Genomic DNA, 18605 nt, shown 5'->3' on the forward strand with positions numbered 1-18605 from the left:
GAAGAAGAAAAGATAACGTATATTCTGTTAATCAGACCGAAAAAGTCAACGGCATATTTCGATGACTTTGCCGCATCTGAGATCACAAGATTCCAAGTGTGAGCTCCACATGGTACATACAAGGCACAGTCATTTATTTCTAGCATGCGGGCTTGAACTCCTTTATTCTTTCCTCTCATATTTGCGCCGTTATCATAAGCTTGGCCTCTCATGTCAGCAATGTCTATTCCTAAATTGTTTGCCTTTTCAAGAAACGCTTCCAATAAGCCCTCGCCAGTTGTATCATGAACATTAAGAAAACCAACAAACGCTTCACGAATATTGACACCATTTTCACTGTTGCATTCAGCAAAGCGTAACACCACAGACATTTGTTCTTCATGTGACACGTCGGGAGTACAGTCCAAAATAACTGAATAATATTTTGCTTTTTTAAGCTGCGCTATGTTGGCGTCTTTAATGTTACTGGCAACAAGTTGAATCAGCTTGTTTTGGATCTGTGGACTGAGGTACTGAACATGTGTCTCTGCCTTCTTAGTCCTCTGTAAAAGTTCACTGAGGACAGTATCATACTTTGCAAGCAATTCAAACAGTCTCAAAAAGTTGCCATTCGAAGGATCGCCGAGCTTTTCATTACTTCCTCGAAATGCCAAGTTTCTTTCGGACAAGAAAATAATGACATCAACCATGCGTTGGACAACATTTATCCAGAAATCTCTTTCTTTCAGAAAAGCCTGCAATTCGAGTTGGTCAATAGATGTATGGTTTACTATGCCTGACCGAAGGTCAAACCATTTTACCATACAGTCTTGATGACCTTTGCCTGTTTCATGCTGCTGAAGTCTTTTTGACAGTGCTTTCCAAGCAGATATTCCACTACGTAGCGCTATGTCACCAGTGCCAAATAATTTACAACAAAAACAAAAAATGGCATCTTTCTGAACTGAGTACATTAACCATGAACGTCTTATTTTCTCACCATTTGCCATGGTTCGATAGAAATGAGTACTCCGTCTTTCCTCGTTAAATGGAAATTCGTAACTTGCATTCCGCTGCGGTGGGCCACGTGCAACAATGTCACACACTTGCCTATCCGATATTATAGATGGCCAATCTCCTGGATCATCAGTCAGTGGTTCAGATTCAGATACTTCTTTCCTGGCAGCAGCTGGAATATCTGTCACAGTTTGTTTGGTAGAACAACTGGCTTCACCTTCGACCTCACTTGAAGCACTTCTGGATACTTCTGGATACGATTCGTCGCTGCTAGCGCTGTCTGTTTCATGTGCCTGTACCTGTACGTTGGATTGCAGCGCAAAATACGTTGACAACTTTGGAATTTTCTCAAGATCCTTCTCGGCATCTTTTTCTGCCTTTTGTTTACTAGCTCCGCTCTTATACATTCTCTTAGACATCACAAAGCACGCTTCTGCGTTGGAAAGGATAAAAAACTAAACAACTAAATTAATAACATTTATCTGCCGACCGCCATTATGAATGCAAATACACATTCTTTGAATGAGTCCAACTAAAATTCGAAACTGACCGACAGACAACTGATGTAGCCAATAGCATTATGATGTATCATAATGACTTCACGGTTTTGTCAGTAAAACCGACATGGATTGTGCAATAGCGTCAATAAATGTCACTTACCTAGTTATACCTTACATTTTTTTTGCCACTTTTAGGGGCCCCCTTCTTTGCGGGGCCCCCTCCGGTCGGAGGGTACGGAGGGCGCTCGCTACACCTCTGAGCCTGAGCTCCACAAGCCCTGAGTCAGCTGACATGAGCCAGCTGTGGGCGTTTTATTGCAGTATAGACATACCGTTTGTTCCCCCTTTTAAAAGATAGGCACTGTGTTTGCCCTTCTCCTGTCCTCTACGACCTCATCCGTCCTTCATGAGTTCTGGAGGATAATCACTAACAGTTCTGAGATTGCTTCGGCTAGTTCCTTAAGTACCCCCGGGTGAATTTCATCATGCCCTTCTGACTTGAACATATCTATCTTATCTAAATATTCTTTAATCTCTGATTTTCCTATTCTGGTTTGTATTCTTTCCCTTGTTGCTAATATTAATTATGTTAAGCATTCAGTCAATGAATCTTTTAAATGAAAATTGAAGCAAAATAGGCTTTGAATATTTCAGCCTTCTTGAGGTCATCTGTTATAAGCTCTCCTTCCCCAGTAAGTAGTGGGCCTACACTTTCCTTTGTCTTTTGCTTGCTGCCGGTGTGTTTATAGAATCTCTCCTTATTGTCTTTTATGTTTCTGCTAAGTGTAACTCATGTTATGCCTTATCTTTTCTGATTTTGTTCCTCCATGCTTGTGCTATGTCCAAGTTAGGCTGGCATGAGGCTTTCAAATAAACATTTCGATACTCCCACATGGCAAAGTTCAGATCTAAGTCTGTATTTCCTTCAAGTTTTGGGGGTGTTCTGTTCCAGGGGCTTGGTACAAGCCTTTCTCTAGTATACTCCCCACACCAATGCAACCACTTACATGGCCCCTCCCAAGTTGTATGAGCTGATCCAAAGCCTGCTGGAATCAACCGGAATCATGCCATTGACTTTGATGGCGTTTGGATCAGACTTTGAGAGAACAACTTATTGCTGTATCTTTCCCCTCACATGGTCTTTCCATACTGACCTAGAAGTTGAATGCAGAAGTGTGAAATTATAGTCCATGTGCCACACTCCTTTCAACTTAAATGAAGTGCCTGCACACACTTTTAGATCCTCGAAAATGCCAATAACCTTCAAGAGAAGTTTTTTTCTATCCAAGCTTGTAACACAAGGCAGAGATTTTAATAGAAAACATAACTTTATCTGAAAATTCAGACCATGCCCTTTAAATGTAAAGGAGAGGATAAAAGCTTGCCAGAGTAAGTCAATCGATAGGATAGTGTGTGTCAATATACTCCCAGCAATTACTTGTAAATCTAATGCAAGTGAGAGAGGTATTTCCCTGTCAGACTGTGACTGTGGTTTTGGTAGGGAGAGCAAGGGTTGCTTGCCTAATATTTTTGCTGCAAGTGAGGCCTGGTCTACACGAGGGCGTGGCGGGGGGGTGTTGATGTACGATACGCAACTTCAGCTACGGGAATAGCATATCTTGTTCCGACTTACCTCCCGTCCTCATCATGCGGGATCGATGTCCGCAGCTCCCCGTGTCGACTCCACTACCACCGCTTGCTCCAGTGGAGTTCCGGTGTTGACGGGAGCGCGTTTGGGGATCGATATATCACATCTAGATGAGACACGATATATCGATCCCCGAAAAATTGATCGCTACCTGCCGATACGGTGGGTAGTCTGGACGTACCCTAAGTGAACAGAGAGGAGAAGGGAATGTGAGGAATTCTAGATTCTCCCTCCCACAATCACCAAGTAGAGTAATGGGCTGGGCACCCATGGGTTAGCGAGCTGATCTGTAAAAGAGGCTGAAGTAACTTTGACTCCTCCCTTACAGCAAGTAGGGAGCAGGGGAGGAACTGTAAATCTCAGGTTGTTATCAGGACTACTACTGGGGCAGTGCAGCTACATGCTGCCCCTTACTCAGAGTACATCATCAAGTTACAGTTGCGCCTCGAGTGTTTTCTGTTTGTGTGTGAGAGAAGTTTTTAGGGTTGTTTGGACTGTAAAAGACCATGTATGATGTGCTTGTGCACCCCCGGCTTCATGCATGCCATATGCCTAATGAGGATTGAATTAGTTCTAAGCTACCTTTGAAAGGTGGGTGCCATTGTAACCTTTGGTATCTCTGATTCTACAGCTGCTCTTGGAAGCTTATCAAATGGCCCATCTACATATGTGATTATAAAGATTATCCTAAACTTTTCCCAAGCTTTGTATTGACTCCTTTACATCTATCTGGCTTGATATTCCTTCCAAGGAAGCGGTACTTCCAGTAATGATAAACTGCTACTATGACGTACAAGGAGTCACCATCCAAACTCCCACCCCTTTGAGGGGTTGTTGTGTGGAGATAACCAGATCTTTGCATGGGTTGCCTCCCTGCAGTGTTTCTAATAAAATCACTGTTAACATATTGGGTAAACTTTTTTTCTTTCTGTATTTCATTTTTGCCTCTTCCTCATCTATCATTCATAGATGAGGTTCTAAGATCTCGTTGGACAGTCTGTTACCTGATATCAGTGTTGTGCAGCTTGGCCCGTGATGCATGAAATCGGACCAGGCTGTGTGCTCATGCCATGCAGCATGGCTAATCATTCTCAAATGCTATCATCAGTTATCTTGGAGGAGGGAAAAAAAAATCCTAGCTGCCTGTGGTTGATTTAATCTTTAAAATCAAGAGAGACTTTGCAGTGATTAAAGAGCCATTTCCTGACTACATATTGATATGAGCTGCTTCCAAGTCAAATATAAGAGAGCCTGACAGGCATTCAGTCCTCCTGTGATTGGCAGGTCCCAGCACACTGGATGGTAATCTCTTTCCAGCTTTTATTTCAAGAAATTCTGGGGTGGTCTGCATTTAATACATAACTATCTCATGTAATTGCCCTTGCATTTCTTATTGTAATCGACAAGACTGCATTTTTAATTTGTACCCAGAAATCAAGGGATTTACTGTTTTCCAATAGTTTCCAGAAACTGGTTACTTTGAGGGCAATTCTATGGTCTAGGATGTGCCAGATATGTATCTGTATTGAATATTTCTACATTACTGCAGTTCCTTTTGGTGCATATTAATATGGCAAAGCATTCTAAGCTAGAGCAGTAGTGAGGATGCTGTGATATAATATTGTATATGTTGCTCTTTGACACTTTAAAAGACACCCTAACGATCTGGGTATGGAGATTACTATACTTAATCACATATAAAATGATTTCCACCTTTAGGGGCCAATCATGCAAGCTCATCCTCAGGGAGAGACCTCCTGCAGCTGTGTGGTACCCCATAGCTTCTTTGAGGGCCTGTGCAGGGTTAGAGGCAGGGGCTGGGGCCTGTACAGATCTTTCAGGATCAGAGTCTAGCACAATGTGGTCCTGATCCATGGCTGAGGCTACCACAACACAAATAAATAATATAATCATAATTAATAATGTCTCTCACCCTTTGGCTTATATGGCTGTCTCTGTGCTCACACTGGCCCTTGCCATCTTCCTTGGGGAACAGTTTGGGGCAGAATATTGCAAGATCTGCCTTCAAAACTGGGTACTGGAGCTGTTGTCCTGGTTCGGTTCTTTCTATCCAAGGCACCCCGATAGAGATTATTATTGAAATACTGCCATAAATGTGCCTGGTGCTTCACAACCAAACGAAGTCACGGCATTGAAAAGTTCACAATCTAGATAATGCCATGGAGCTGGAGTTTTAGGTCCAGATTTAACAATACACTTAAGCACATGCTTAAGTCCATCCTTATTCTGCAAAGCACTTAAGTACACATGCTTGTACCCCACTGACTTCAGTGGGACGTAACCATGTGTTTAAGTGCTTTGCTGAATAAGAATGGCCCTAAGCATGTGCTTAAAATCAAACATGAATTTAAATGCTTTGCTTGATCAAAGCCCATATGAGGTCTTCGGTTTAAGGTTTTATGGAATCCTGTGTTCTTTTTAGGAAACGCTTTCCCCTTGTTTCTGTCCCAATATCCCATTTCTTTTCCATATAGATCTGAGGCTGATACCAGTAAGTTATGAAAGATGAAAAAGGTCCCCAGCCCTGGTCAAGGGCAATAACTAGTGATTTTATTGTTCTTTTCTATCTTTTACAGCTCTGATACCAGAGGCTGGATGGAATGGTGTCCTCTGGACCTTTCTTATGTGAGTTATTTACATTTTATTTTATTGCTAACAGCTCATCAAATTGAATTAAAAATGCTTTTCCAATCTCAAAGACAAATTGCTATTTAAAAAATTTTTTATAGCTATAATCCCAGAAAAACAAAAGTTTGCCATTTGGAAGTGTGAGCATACAATGAAAATAAACCAAAACAAAGGGGAAAAAGAGTTTAGGGATTAAAAAAAAGGGCTGTAGGGATTTATTGTGCTGAAGTTCTTTGCTAAGCAAAATTCCATTTAATTGTTGATATGAATTTAGCCTGGTGATAAAAAAAAATATTTCCTGGCTCTAACAGACATTCCTTACTGGAAAGAAATAAATCAGGTGAGTTTGAATTATGCTGAATCGTGTCACTGATTCACTCTCATTTGAATAACTGTTTCATATCACTATACTTGTTACAATTCAATTAGTTTGAATGAGATTAAGGATGATTAAGTGTGACATCTCCCAGTGCAAATGCTAAAAAGCAAAGAAATTCCAAGTTATGGATACCTCTTAACAGAACTATACCACAGGGCGCATTTCCACTGAGAATAACAGACTTGCTCTCATCTCCACGAACTTCCTTCTACCTCCAACAGGTAATGAAATACACAGCATACTAATATGCATAATGGTGTAACACAAAAACCTTAATCTTAATTTCAGCAGTATAAGCAAATAATCAGGCTTGACATATGAGTACGAGTTAAGTCTGAGCTGTGTTGTGTTTGTGGGGGAAGTATGAGGTTGTAATTAAGGGGCCAAATCCTGAAGTCCATGTCCAGGCTAAACTTCCACCAAATCCAGTGGGAATTTTGCCTCACTGAGAACCACAGGATTAGGACCAATAATATTTGTGCTTGTCTATTGCTCTTGAGTTCCTTCAAATCCCGAAGAAGTAAATTGAAATTAATTGCACTTAACATCTTGCATGACTGAGCCCACAGTTCTTTCACTTAACACTTCGGTGAGATAGGCAATATTATCAATTTTCATGTGGGGAAACTGCGCCACAGAAAGTTAGAATACTTGCCCATCTCACAAAGTCGCTGGCAGAGCTTAGTAGAGCTCAGGAGTGAAACCCTAGCCTACTTGAAATCAACAGCAAAGCTCCCATTGACTTCTCCAGGGCCAGGATTTCACACTAGGCCTCTTTTCTCCCAGTCTTCTGCCCTAACTACTAAAATAAGTTTCTTCTCATTTGGTACAGAGAACATTGATGTCTTATGCATGAAGATGCTGTATTAGAGCTTTTTCAGAGGAGAGTTCAGTTTTGTGGCCTGTTACTACCATTATTTATTTTGAATAAAGTCCAGTGTTATAAAGCACATAGACAGTCAGGCTGTGGATAATATGTTTAGTATGGTGCTGACTCAGACTTGTTAGTTTGGCAAAATCTATGCGGTGTATATGCCAGAAAGTGAACTCCCTTGGAGTAGTGCTTCTTATCAGACGCTTTTTTAATTCTGCATGTGATGCTACTAATGCAGATTGAGATATGTCTTCTTGAATATCAGCTTTGTGTTTCCAGAATTTTTTGTGTATAGGAATGTGAAAACTGCAGGTATAACATTATAGAAAATTCTTACATGGCTAGTGCCACCTATTGGTGGGGGGAAATGAATTGAAAATTCACGCTTATTTGTATTTATCAAAATTATGGGAGGTTAGTGAAAGAATGAAGTGTTACTGTTGTTTTGAATTGTTTTATATTAGATTGTGTAAGGAGATGTAATGGTACAGTTGGGCTTCTTCATTTAGAACAGATTGAAATGAATTTTTAGATGCAATCACTATGACTTTCAATTCAATTGATTCTCTTGGGTTTAAACTGAAATCTCTTGCAAGATATATAGGGATGATCTGAAAATGTTTAAATATTTAGTAGCGTAAACAAGCCTACTTGTATGTGCATGTGTCTTAGTCTGGTACAGGGCAACTGTTCATTTAGGGCTCAGTCCAGTTCTCATTGAATGGAAGTTGGATGCAGTCTCTAATCCCCAAGAACGTGTACCAGAACCATGTGTCACCCAATGAAATTAATAGGCAGCAGGTTTAAAACAAACAAACTTATTCACACAACACACAGTCAACCTGTGGAACTTGTTGCCAGGGGATATTGTGAAGGCCAAAACCATACAGGGGTCAAAAAAGAATTAGATACGTTTATGGAGGATAAGCCTATCAATGACTATTTGCCAAGATGATTAGGGATGCAACCTCATGATCTGGGTATCCCTAGCCTCTAACTGCCAGAATCTCAGAGTGGATTCTAGTGGATGGCTCACTCGATGATTGCCTGTTCTGTTCATTTCCTCTAAAGCATCTGGCATTGGCTGCTAGGATACTGAGTTAGAGGGATTATTAGTCTGACTCAGTATGGCCGTTCTTATGTGTAAGGAGTATCTGGGGTGATGATAAACCTAATGGAAATAGAAATATCATTTTTTTTCTCAACTTTAATTCCAATGAATGGCGGTGGTGCTGTTTTTTAAATTTTTTTTAAAACCTTTAAACATTTCCCTTCACTATTGGAAATCAAATGCAACAGCATTGTTCTATGGTAGATTCATAGATTCCAAGTCCAGAAGGGACCACTGTGATCATCTAGTCCAGTAATGGGCAACCTGCAGCTCATGGGCCACATGTGGCCCACCAGGGTAATCTGATTGCGGGCCATGAGACATTTTGCTGATGTTGACCATCCACAGGCATGGCTCCCCACAACTCCCATTGGCAGGGAATGGTGAACCGTGGCCACTGGGATTTGCGAGAGACCATATCTGCAGATGGCCAATGTCAGCAAAATGTCTCACAGCCCGCAATCAGATTACCCTGATGGGCCACATGCGGCCCATGGACAGCAGGTTTCCCACCACTGCTCTGTAACACAGGCCATAGAATTTTCCCCCAATCATTCCTAGAGCATATCTTTTAGAAAAACATCTGATCTTGATTTAAAAATTGCCAGTGATGGAGAATCCATCAGAACCTTGGGTAATTTGTTCCAATGATTAATTATCCGCACTGTCAAAAATATACACCTTATTTCTAGTCTGAATTTGTCTAGCTTCCACTCCAGGCATTGGATCATGTAAGACCTTTCTCTGCTAGATCGAAGAACCCACTATTAAATATTTGTTCCCTGTATAGACACTTATAAACTGCAATCAAGTTACTCCATAACCTTTTCTTTTTTAAGCTTAAATAGATAGAACTCTTTCAGTCTATCACTGTAAGTCACAGTATCACGTTGGAAACTCATGTTTAGCTGATCATCTACCATAACCACCAAAAGATTTTCAGAGTCACTGCTTCCCAGAATAGAGTTCCCCATCATGTATATGACTACATTCTTTGTTATTAGATATATGTATTTTCATTAAGCTATATTAAAATGCATATCATTTGCTTGCACCTAGTTTGCTAAGTGATTTGGATTATGAGATTGTGTGTAAACAGGTTACACTGACCAAGCTAGTCTCACTGCCCAGACTGAAATGGAAGCTGTGATCAAGGGGAGAAACAGCTTGCCAGCACAGCAGTGGTTAAAGGGATGCCTAAGGGCACAGTTAGCCCTGCCCTGTTGTAACTGCAGCCAATGCCTGGCCTGGAGAGGGGAGAAAAGGAGAGATCCTGGCTCAGTTGAGAGCTGACTAGCAAAGAGGCAGGAGCTTGCTGCCTTCCTACCTGAGAGGAAAGGTCACTAGCCTGCCAACTGAAGCAGCCACTGGGGATGAAGTGCTGTCTTCCCAACCAAGGGGGACTGCAGAGGAGACCTAGGAGACTCCGGGAACTGAGGTACCTGGGTGACTGAAGCCCAGAGACATTGTGGGGTTTGGTCTCACTAAATTTATGGCTGCCCTGCCCGAAGGAGCCTGGGTCCACAGCAGGGCACAACCCAAGATCCACAAGGGGGCAGTAAAGGAGCCAAGCCACCTCAATGAATTGGACTATAGGGGCTATGCTCCAAATTTAAGGGACAGTGGAAGGAAGTAGCCAGTGGATTTAGACTACCTGCTCTTTAGGGGTTCAGACCATCTCCTGTTCAGGGATTGATGCACACAGGGCCCTGGGCTGGGATGTGGTGGAAAGGGAGGGTCCGGGTTCCCCTACCCCACTGCCTAAAAGACTGAGGCACCTCAACCAGGGAAACTAGGGGCTGGAGGTCAGGTGCACCAACCACTAGGCAACCCAGCTCTCCAAGCAACCTGTTACAGGAACAAAATGTGAACAAACAGTGTATATAATATATATGTTCCCATTTCTAAAGATAATGGAACAATTCTTATTATGAAAAGGTTTATGTAGAATAGGATTCTATGGCCTGGTCTGGGATGTGGGGGCGAGATCAATCTAAGATACGCAACTTCAGCTACAAGAAAAGCGTTGCTGATGTTGACATATCTTAGATTGAATTAAAATTACTTACTTTGCATCCTTGCGGTGCTGGATCGACAGTCACAGCTCCCCCGTCGACTTTGCTTCTGCCTCTCACACTGCTGGAGTTCAGCAGTTGCTGGGAGAGCAATCAGGGATTGATTTATCGCATCTACACTACATGCAATAAATTGATCCCCGATATATCGATCACTACCCGCCGATCTGGCGGGTAGTGTAGATGTACCTTCTGTTACATAAATCTATATAGGACTGAACCTCAACTCTACCCAGAAGATGAATGACTTGGTTATTGGATTACTTCCCCCATACCTGGAGTTGACCTCAACTAGCTACATCAAGATGACAATGTCTTGTCTCCAATGGGATTTTACATTGAGATAGCTAGCTTGATTTTAAATTACACATATTCTTCACTGAAGAAATAGCCTTTGAGATAAATAAATAAAAACAAGGATTACTCACTTTTTTAAAAAAAATCCTGCAAAGTGGTCCATCAGGTCTTGATCCATCAATACTCTTGAGCACATACTTCAATTTTAAAGCCAATATTTAAATATATTGTGGGAAAACAAATGTCAGTGGAGAATTTTTGATCAGTTCTACTCAGGTGCAATTGCAGGGATTGGATGGGTACAGAGGAGAATTAAGCTTTCTCCCCTAGAGGTTGTCCCTTTGGGACTGCCCATGCTTGCATCTATTCTATACATCAGTTGTTCTCTGTCTTTATTATCCTGAATACCAGTTTGCAAGTGAGATAATGTCACAAACACCTCCCATCCCAGCTTCTCAATCCTGCACTATTTGATAACGAATCATTTGAGGGTACATCTACACAACAGCTGGGAGGTGTAATTTCCAGTGTGAGTAAATGAATGTATGCTAGCTGTGCTTGACTTGGCACCTAAAAATAGCAGTGTGGCTGCCCCAGCGTGGGTGGGGGCTCACACTATCCATCCAAGTACAATCCTACTTGACCGACTGGATATATATTTGGGCAGCTAGCTCAAGCCACCACCTATTCAGCCATGTCAGCTCTGCTTTTTTTAGCATGCTAGCTTGAGCAACACTAGCTTGTGTACATCTGCTCAAACTGGGAACTATACCTCCCAGCTGCTGCGTAGACATTCCCTGTGAAACATTGCTGTACATAAAGGGTGCACATTAGGCTCTAGGCCTGTCCATCTAGCACAACCACAAAATATATCTAAAAAAGATGGTCTAAATAGTCATTTGAACCATGGACCTCCAAAGAAATCTTGTGTGAAGGATATTCAAACCTAGATAACTCATGGCTATCAGCAAGCAATTCCAATCGTCTGCATCGCTGAAAATCCCCAGAATCTCCTGATATTTCCCTGCTTTGCATTTCCTAACTCAGAGGAACATATATAAGGTCAGAACAAAAGCAGAAGTTCAGAGACTTTTCAGTTTGTTGAAATGAGCCACCACTTATCTGAAGTGAAATGTAATTTTTCTTTCTCGCTGGCAGTGACAGATGATGGTTTAAAACACTAAATCTATCTCATTGCAGGTTATTCAGGATGCAAGCGCAACGTTCATTGACTTGATTTTATTTGGAGTGTATTGTAACTGCTGTAAGAATGCTTTAGTGGAACATTTATCCCTTTCCTGCCACTGTAAGAGCAGTCAACCCAGATAGAGCCTTTGAATGAAGATTGATTCTAAGCATGGGATTTCTTCCAGAATCAATTTATCTATGAGAATGCCAAGAAATTCAATACAAATGAAAGAGCAAATTATGTTTGTTCAGTTTCTAAACAAACATTTAATATACCATTAATTTTGTGCTTGTGTTTTTGTTATTTTTTTCCAGGACAGATTTCTCTCATGTGGGTCCTCCTCCTCCCTTCTTAAATGCATATAATGTGCCTGAAGGGAAAACATCATGAACATTGCATTAAGATTAAAAATACTCTGTAAGCAATAACAGTTATATTTAGTGCTGGTGAAAGGTGCTGGATTCACAGCCCTGCCAGGAGAAATCATCTATTCAACCGTGTAATTGCTACTGGACAAGCGTCCTTGCACTGCACCATGCAGTAAGTCCAAACTGGAGGAAATCCCCGTGAGGGTTGAGATGGAAGGTTAGTCTTTATGACTATTCATACTTAGCCTCTCTGCTGAGACAGTTAATTAAAGCCAAATGTGGCGGTAGTTTGTGCTGTGGAATTAGTCCACTAGGATCTAAATGAAGACCATAAAATTGTGTCATGAACAGCCAAGGAACAGCTCCAGGTAATAACTTTTGGGGTGAAATCCTGATCACTTTGAAGTCAATAAGATTGTTGCCATTGACTTCAATGGGGCTGAATTTCACTCTGGGTCTCTGCTGACCATGGTTCAGAGTTTAGCTAATGGGCATAAGCCACCTCATCACCCCAAATTTGTCTTTGGCTTTAACAGACACTATTTGTCTATAAAAGGCGCTAAGTTCTTTCCTGTCTTTTTCATCCGCAGTGAAAGCTGTTTTTTGCTCAAGCTGTTGTTGGTGTTTTGGCTGACATGCAGCACAGGGGGAGAGGGTAGCAGGGTGGGGTGGAGCAGAGTCTAACCGAGACCATGTTACAGAGGTTAAGAAAACAGCTTCCACAATGCACCCAGCCTCCACCTTCCCTTCATTCTGTGTACACATGTTTTTGGGCGATCATGGTTTTTTCAGACTTCTCAGCTGAGATTTTGTACATGCCCCCAGGCAGACATGCAAAGGTACTTTGTAGTTTGTTTGTTTTTTTTTAATAAAAACACCACGCTTCAAAGTTCTTTCACATATAAATTAACAATATGTGAAACAAGAGGCTCCATGAAGTTGGAATTACCTTGTCACTCACGAGGAGCTACAATATTAGTGTTACTGCTCTCGATTTCATTGAAAAAAGTGAGGAAAACAATTCAAATGTCTGCAGACCCAGCCTAATAAAAATGATAGATTAGATGTCAAAGTTTCCCCAGCCCCTTTCTCTGATCCTCCTTCCACCTTCACGCTTCTCTTGTTTAAAAAGAAATCATGCAATAATTTGCTTGCTGTTGTCAGCTTTTGGAAATTGCCAGCTGATTCTCATAGCTCAGGGATTAGAGTATTTTGCTTGCACTCATTGGATGATGGAGTTTAAAAACCTGCATTGCCTCAATAATTTAGCATTTTACATTTCAATTTTTTTTGCCCATCTTGTTCTGCTGAGGTTTGTTCCGGTTTTACCTTTGTGCTTTTCCACCAATGTGAATAGCACGATTGACAAAAGCAGAACTTGCAGAACATTAACGACGTCAAGTGAAGCCAGTTTTAGAATGAGATCCGAGCTTATATGGGGAATTCAAAATGGAGATCCAGCACAGTAGTCTTCACAATGGGAGCTCAGACTAAATTAAAATTGGACACCTACTACTAGTTCTTTGCTAAGGATTCTATAGGGCTTCTCAAAATATACCAACAGTTACAGATATGTTAATTGGAAGTGAGTTAAATATCTTACAAGAAAATACCAGGGTAGGAGCAGGTGTAACCCACATACCACCTGGGTGTGGGGTTCTGTCCCATCAAGTGGCACCGATACCACTTAGAGAGAGAGATAAAATGAGTCTTCTCTACAGCCTTTGCTAATAGCCAGTTGACTTTCAGCTCATGAGTAGAGGCTCATGCACTAACCTTCAGAGATCCCTGGTTCAATCGCACCCACTGACAACCAGGTTCTGTCAGTGTTACTGAGCTAAAAGCCAGCTGGCTGTTAGCTGAGGCTGTAGAGCAAACTTATTAATATCTCTCTCTCTCTCTGTGGTCTTGGTGCCAGTAGATGAGACACAACACCGCACCCAGGAGGTGTGTGGGTTACACAGACAGTGTTAAACATACAATATATTAAAACTGATGAGCCAAATCCTGGTCCCAGGAAGGCCAATGGAAATGTAACTGTTCTGCCAGGTGGAGCCAGCAGCAGCTAGGACCAGGTTCAAATCTAGGGTTTCCTTTTCAACAATACAACACAAAACCAGCTCCACTCTCCACCAGTAACCTGGGGAAATTACACACCAGCCCTGGGCGACTTGGAGAGGCAATACTTCCTCACTCGCAAGCACAGAGTCTGAGTGAAGGAAAGAAACTTTTAATGAAAGAAGGGAAGTCACCTGACATTAATTAGGGAAAGTGCCACAAGCAGGATTCACAATGATAAAACTGTGATCAGGACACCCACCCCCAGAGTGCATGGGGGCAGTGCCTTCTGCCTCATGTTCATGAGTTCTGCAACCAAAAGTTCCTTTTCTGTGCCCCCTCTGCTTCCTCACCACACCTCACTCACAGTGGTTGTCCTTGGTCAGTGAGGACCCAAGGTTCAGAGGTGCATCTGTGGGAGTTCACCTCCCACCCGAGGAGGAAGACACCTTGCTTGCTCTGTTATCCGAGCACTTGCTATGGCTGGCCGCCCCACCTGCCACGATTCCTCTCTGCTTGCCACCTCACCAGCTGCTGTTCCACTCGCTGGTCACCTTCTCCCACCTTCCTCTCTGCTGTGACCTCTGCAGATCAGTCTCTTGAGGGTTCACCTAGCTCTCAGTGATTTTCAGCTCTTAGGCTGGGCAGAAACACTGCCCCATCACAAGTGATAGTCAGCTCTTTTGAGCGATTAAAATAACAAAAGGCTCCCAAAGGAGCCTATTTACCTCTGTCTTTGAATAGTGGGGAGGAACAAGTTAAACCAGACTTGGGATCCTTACGGAGAGTCCAATTCTTCTGGCTGGGATACCTATTCTCAACCTCTTACTTTCACAGCGGTCTGTCATTCGAGCCCCTGGCTTAATGAAGTTCTTTCAGCTTAATAGGCAGCGCAGATTTAAAAGAAACAAACAGAAGTGTTTTTTCACACAACCTACAGTCAATCTGTAGAACACCTTGCCAGAGGATGTTGTGAAAGCCAAGACTATAACAGGGTTCAAAAAAGAACTAGATAACTTCATGGAGGATAGATCCATCAATGGCTATTAGCCAGAATGGCAGGGATGGTGTCCCTAGCTTTTGTTTGCCAGAAGCTGGGAATGGGCGACAGGGGATGGATCACTTGATGATTACCTGTTCTGTTCATTCCCTCTGGGGCACCTAACATTGGCCACTGTCAGAAGACAGGATACTGGGCTAGATGGACCTTTGGTCTGCCCCAGGATGGCCATTCTTATGTTCTTATAAGGGTGACCCCCTCGTCTGGGATAGGTTCAGGACAGTTCTGCTCCTCTTTATTCATACAGTAAAGACGAGAACATTTCACTATCCCTGCATTCAGTATTAAAGTGATTTATAACCCAACACCAGCCAAAGTTGATCACTTTGAGCAACACCGCTCTATCTGCTGGATATCTAGGGAGAGTAGGTGTGTTCAGCAAATACTATTTGCTCCTGAATCTCTCCCCCTCCCAGCTGCCAGGGGAGAATTCATTCAGACCCTGCTTACAGAAGTTTTTCCATTGAATTCAGTGGAACTAGGATTTGATCTGTAGATCTCAAAGCACTTTACCAAAGTGAGTAAATATTATCCTTAGTGTGCACTAGAGGGAAGTCAAGGCTCAGAGACATGGAATAATTTCACCGAGTCACACAATATGTCAGTGGCAGAGCTGGGAATAGAACTCAAGTCGTCTTCATTTCAGGTATCCGTGTCAGAACATGCTTAACTGCTTCTTGTCTTTCATCTTGGTTTAAAATATATGGGACCTTAGGTAATCTGCAGCTCAACCATGTAGATCTTGCTCTTCTACTTCATATGAATGGCCATGATCCAGAATCTGTTGTGTACCTCATATTTTTGGCTTAAAAATCCCGTTGGCCTTAAAGGTCCCCTTTTCCTAATTGCCAATATCTTGGACAAATTGTGACTAACTGCCATGTTACGCCATAGGTTTGTCTTTCATTGATATGTGGATCTGCTTTAAAAATGAGCTTCAGTCTCCTTAAGAATGTTCTGGCACTGTTATTTAATAAGGCAAAAAAAAAATAAAATGAGATCAAACAGAGTTAGGGTTGCCACCCAGACAGTTTTTCAAGCCGCCAAGTCATTTTTGTGCAGTGTGTCCTGTTGTTTTTATTTTAAATGTAAATTAAATGTCAGCTGTCCAGCCTTCCTGACTTTTGTCTGTTTCTTAGCCAAATGGCACTGCATGTGCTGACTCTTGATAGACGGACCGTTCTAGAAGCCATGCTGGATTGAAAGTGCCAGAACAAGTCTCTGTGTTAGCAGTGCAGGAGCAGACTAACAAAAAGAAAACCATGCACTTGGCTGATCTTTCTTCCACTTCTAGTCCCCAAAAAAGGCAGCCTAAGGAAGAGATTAATTAAGGAGGTAAAGGAAGAAGGTATATAGATGATAAAGAATGAGGAAAAGGATGAAAAATGAGAAGAAAGGGTAAGGATGTGGAAGACATATGCACGTCGGTGAGTGAGGAATACAGAAAAGTGGCAACCCTTTCTTTCAACTCATGCCAACCTTCTGGCTTTATATTTGGCAAAGCAGGACAACCATAAATGGAAAAGTCTGTAGCTACAAACTTGTGTTTTTCTTTAATATGCCTGTGAAAAAACCTGCTTTAATTATTCATTTTCCATAACAAATGCTCTGCTTTGGATCTAGGTGCTCTTCGTGTATGAAGCACTTTGGTTAGCAGTCATGGGAGCTTATATATGCTATGTTTATCTGTGCTGATAGCAAATACCAGTCCACTAATTTTAAAAGGGTAGATTTCCTGTACCCTTTGCTCACGTCAAGTAATAGCTTATTCTTCAACATTTGCATTTGCTTCAAGTGGACTACTCAAGAAGTAACCATTTGGTAACTGTTCAGTGAACCAAATCCGCAGCTGCTATAAATTGGTGTAGCTTAGTTGAAGTCAATGATTTGATGGAATCTGACTAGGCCTAAAGGAAAGTGTGGGAGTCAGGCTTAGACACACAGATTTGATAGATATGATACGATGCTGTAGACCAAGTGCCAGCTTATGCCAAGCCCCTTGGCTTCACTGAACAATGACAAATGCATCGCTGGAAACCAGTTGGTCTTGCCTGTGTGTTAGCTTTGTTAAGATAGATTTTAGGTTGATAAGAATGTGTTTAGTGTTTGGACTTTATGAAATGCTTGTGAGTTGCTGCCTGCATTAATCTCTGTATCCCATGTAATAAGGTAATATTTAAATGTTTGCTTTGTAACTATGAAAGTGTTTGCTCTGAAACTGGACACCTCCACATTCAGGAGAGAAGCATCATCAAGTGTGAAATACAGTTTACCACAAGAGGTGTCATCTCCTGCTCAGCGAAAGAAGATCTATAGACATCGGACAAGCCGTTGTGGAACATCAGGGGACAAAAAACTTTGATATTTCTCTCCCACACCCATGAAGAGAGACGTACAGGTGGACATGTCCGATCACAATTTGAACATTGGGGACGGAATAAAAATCCCTAACCAGAAGGTACTGTGTCACTATGCTGCTTGGAATTTGGAGAGGGCAACATTTCTGAGATAAGCAAGGAATCAACAAGCTGCTTAGCCTGTATTAGCGCTAAAGGACATATGGAGCTTGCACATTACAGCTGTTTTTCTTACTTTTTGGAACCTAAGACTATAACTTGTGTGTGTGTATGTTTACCTGCTTTAACCTTGTAAATAACTCTCATTTCTTTTTCCTAGTTAATAAATCTTTAATTTATTACAGGATTGGCTACAAGTGTTGTCTTTGGTGACAAATCTAAGGTACAGCAGATCTGGGGCAAGTGACTGGTCCTTTGGGACTGGGAGTATCCTGAATATTGTTGTGATTTGTGGTGTAAGGGACCATCTATCACAAAGGCAAGCTTGCCTGGGAGACAAGATAGACCAGGGTACCCAAGGGGTTGTCTGCGACTCCATGTTGAGGCTGTTATAGTACTTGAGGAATTCACACTTGATACTTGGTTGGTGAAAGCTAATTATAGAACATATTACCAGTCTAGGGTTGTACCCTGGTTTGTAATAGTCTGCCCTGAGGTTGGCATCCATGTTTGTGAGCCACTCCAGACAGCTTGACACATGGTATAAAAACCTAGGACAAAATTCTGGCTCTACTGAAGTCAATGGGAGTTTTGCTATAGAGCCAGAATTTCTATCCAGCTAGATTTTTGGGGCCGCTGTCCTAAATTTCTGAAATAAACTACTGCACCATCAGTAAAAATAATTTACTTTATTTTGCTTTAAAAAACTTTCTAACCTTTACATCATCTAATCTGAAGTGGTGGCTTTTCCATTCTGGCTGCTATTTCAGACTCCCTGGGCTGGGCTGAAGTTCAATGAAATAAGATAATTTCTGCGATCCTGTGACCCTCATGAAGCCAGCATGTGAGGTGTAAGCAGGATGATACATTTGAAATAAATGTAGG

This window comes from Gopherus evgoodei, chromosome 3 (assembly GCF_007399415.2).
Source record: "Gopherus evgoodei ecotype Sinaloan lineage chromosome 3, rGopEvg1_v1.p, whole genome shotgun sequence".
Lineage (NCBI taxonomy): Eukaryota > Metazoa > Chordata > Testudines > Testudinidae > Gopherus > Gopherus evgoodei.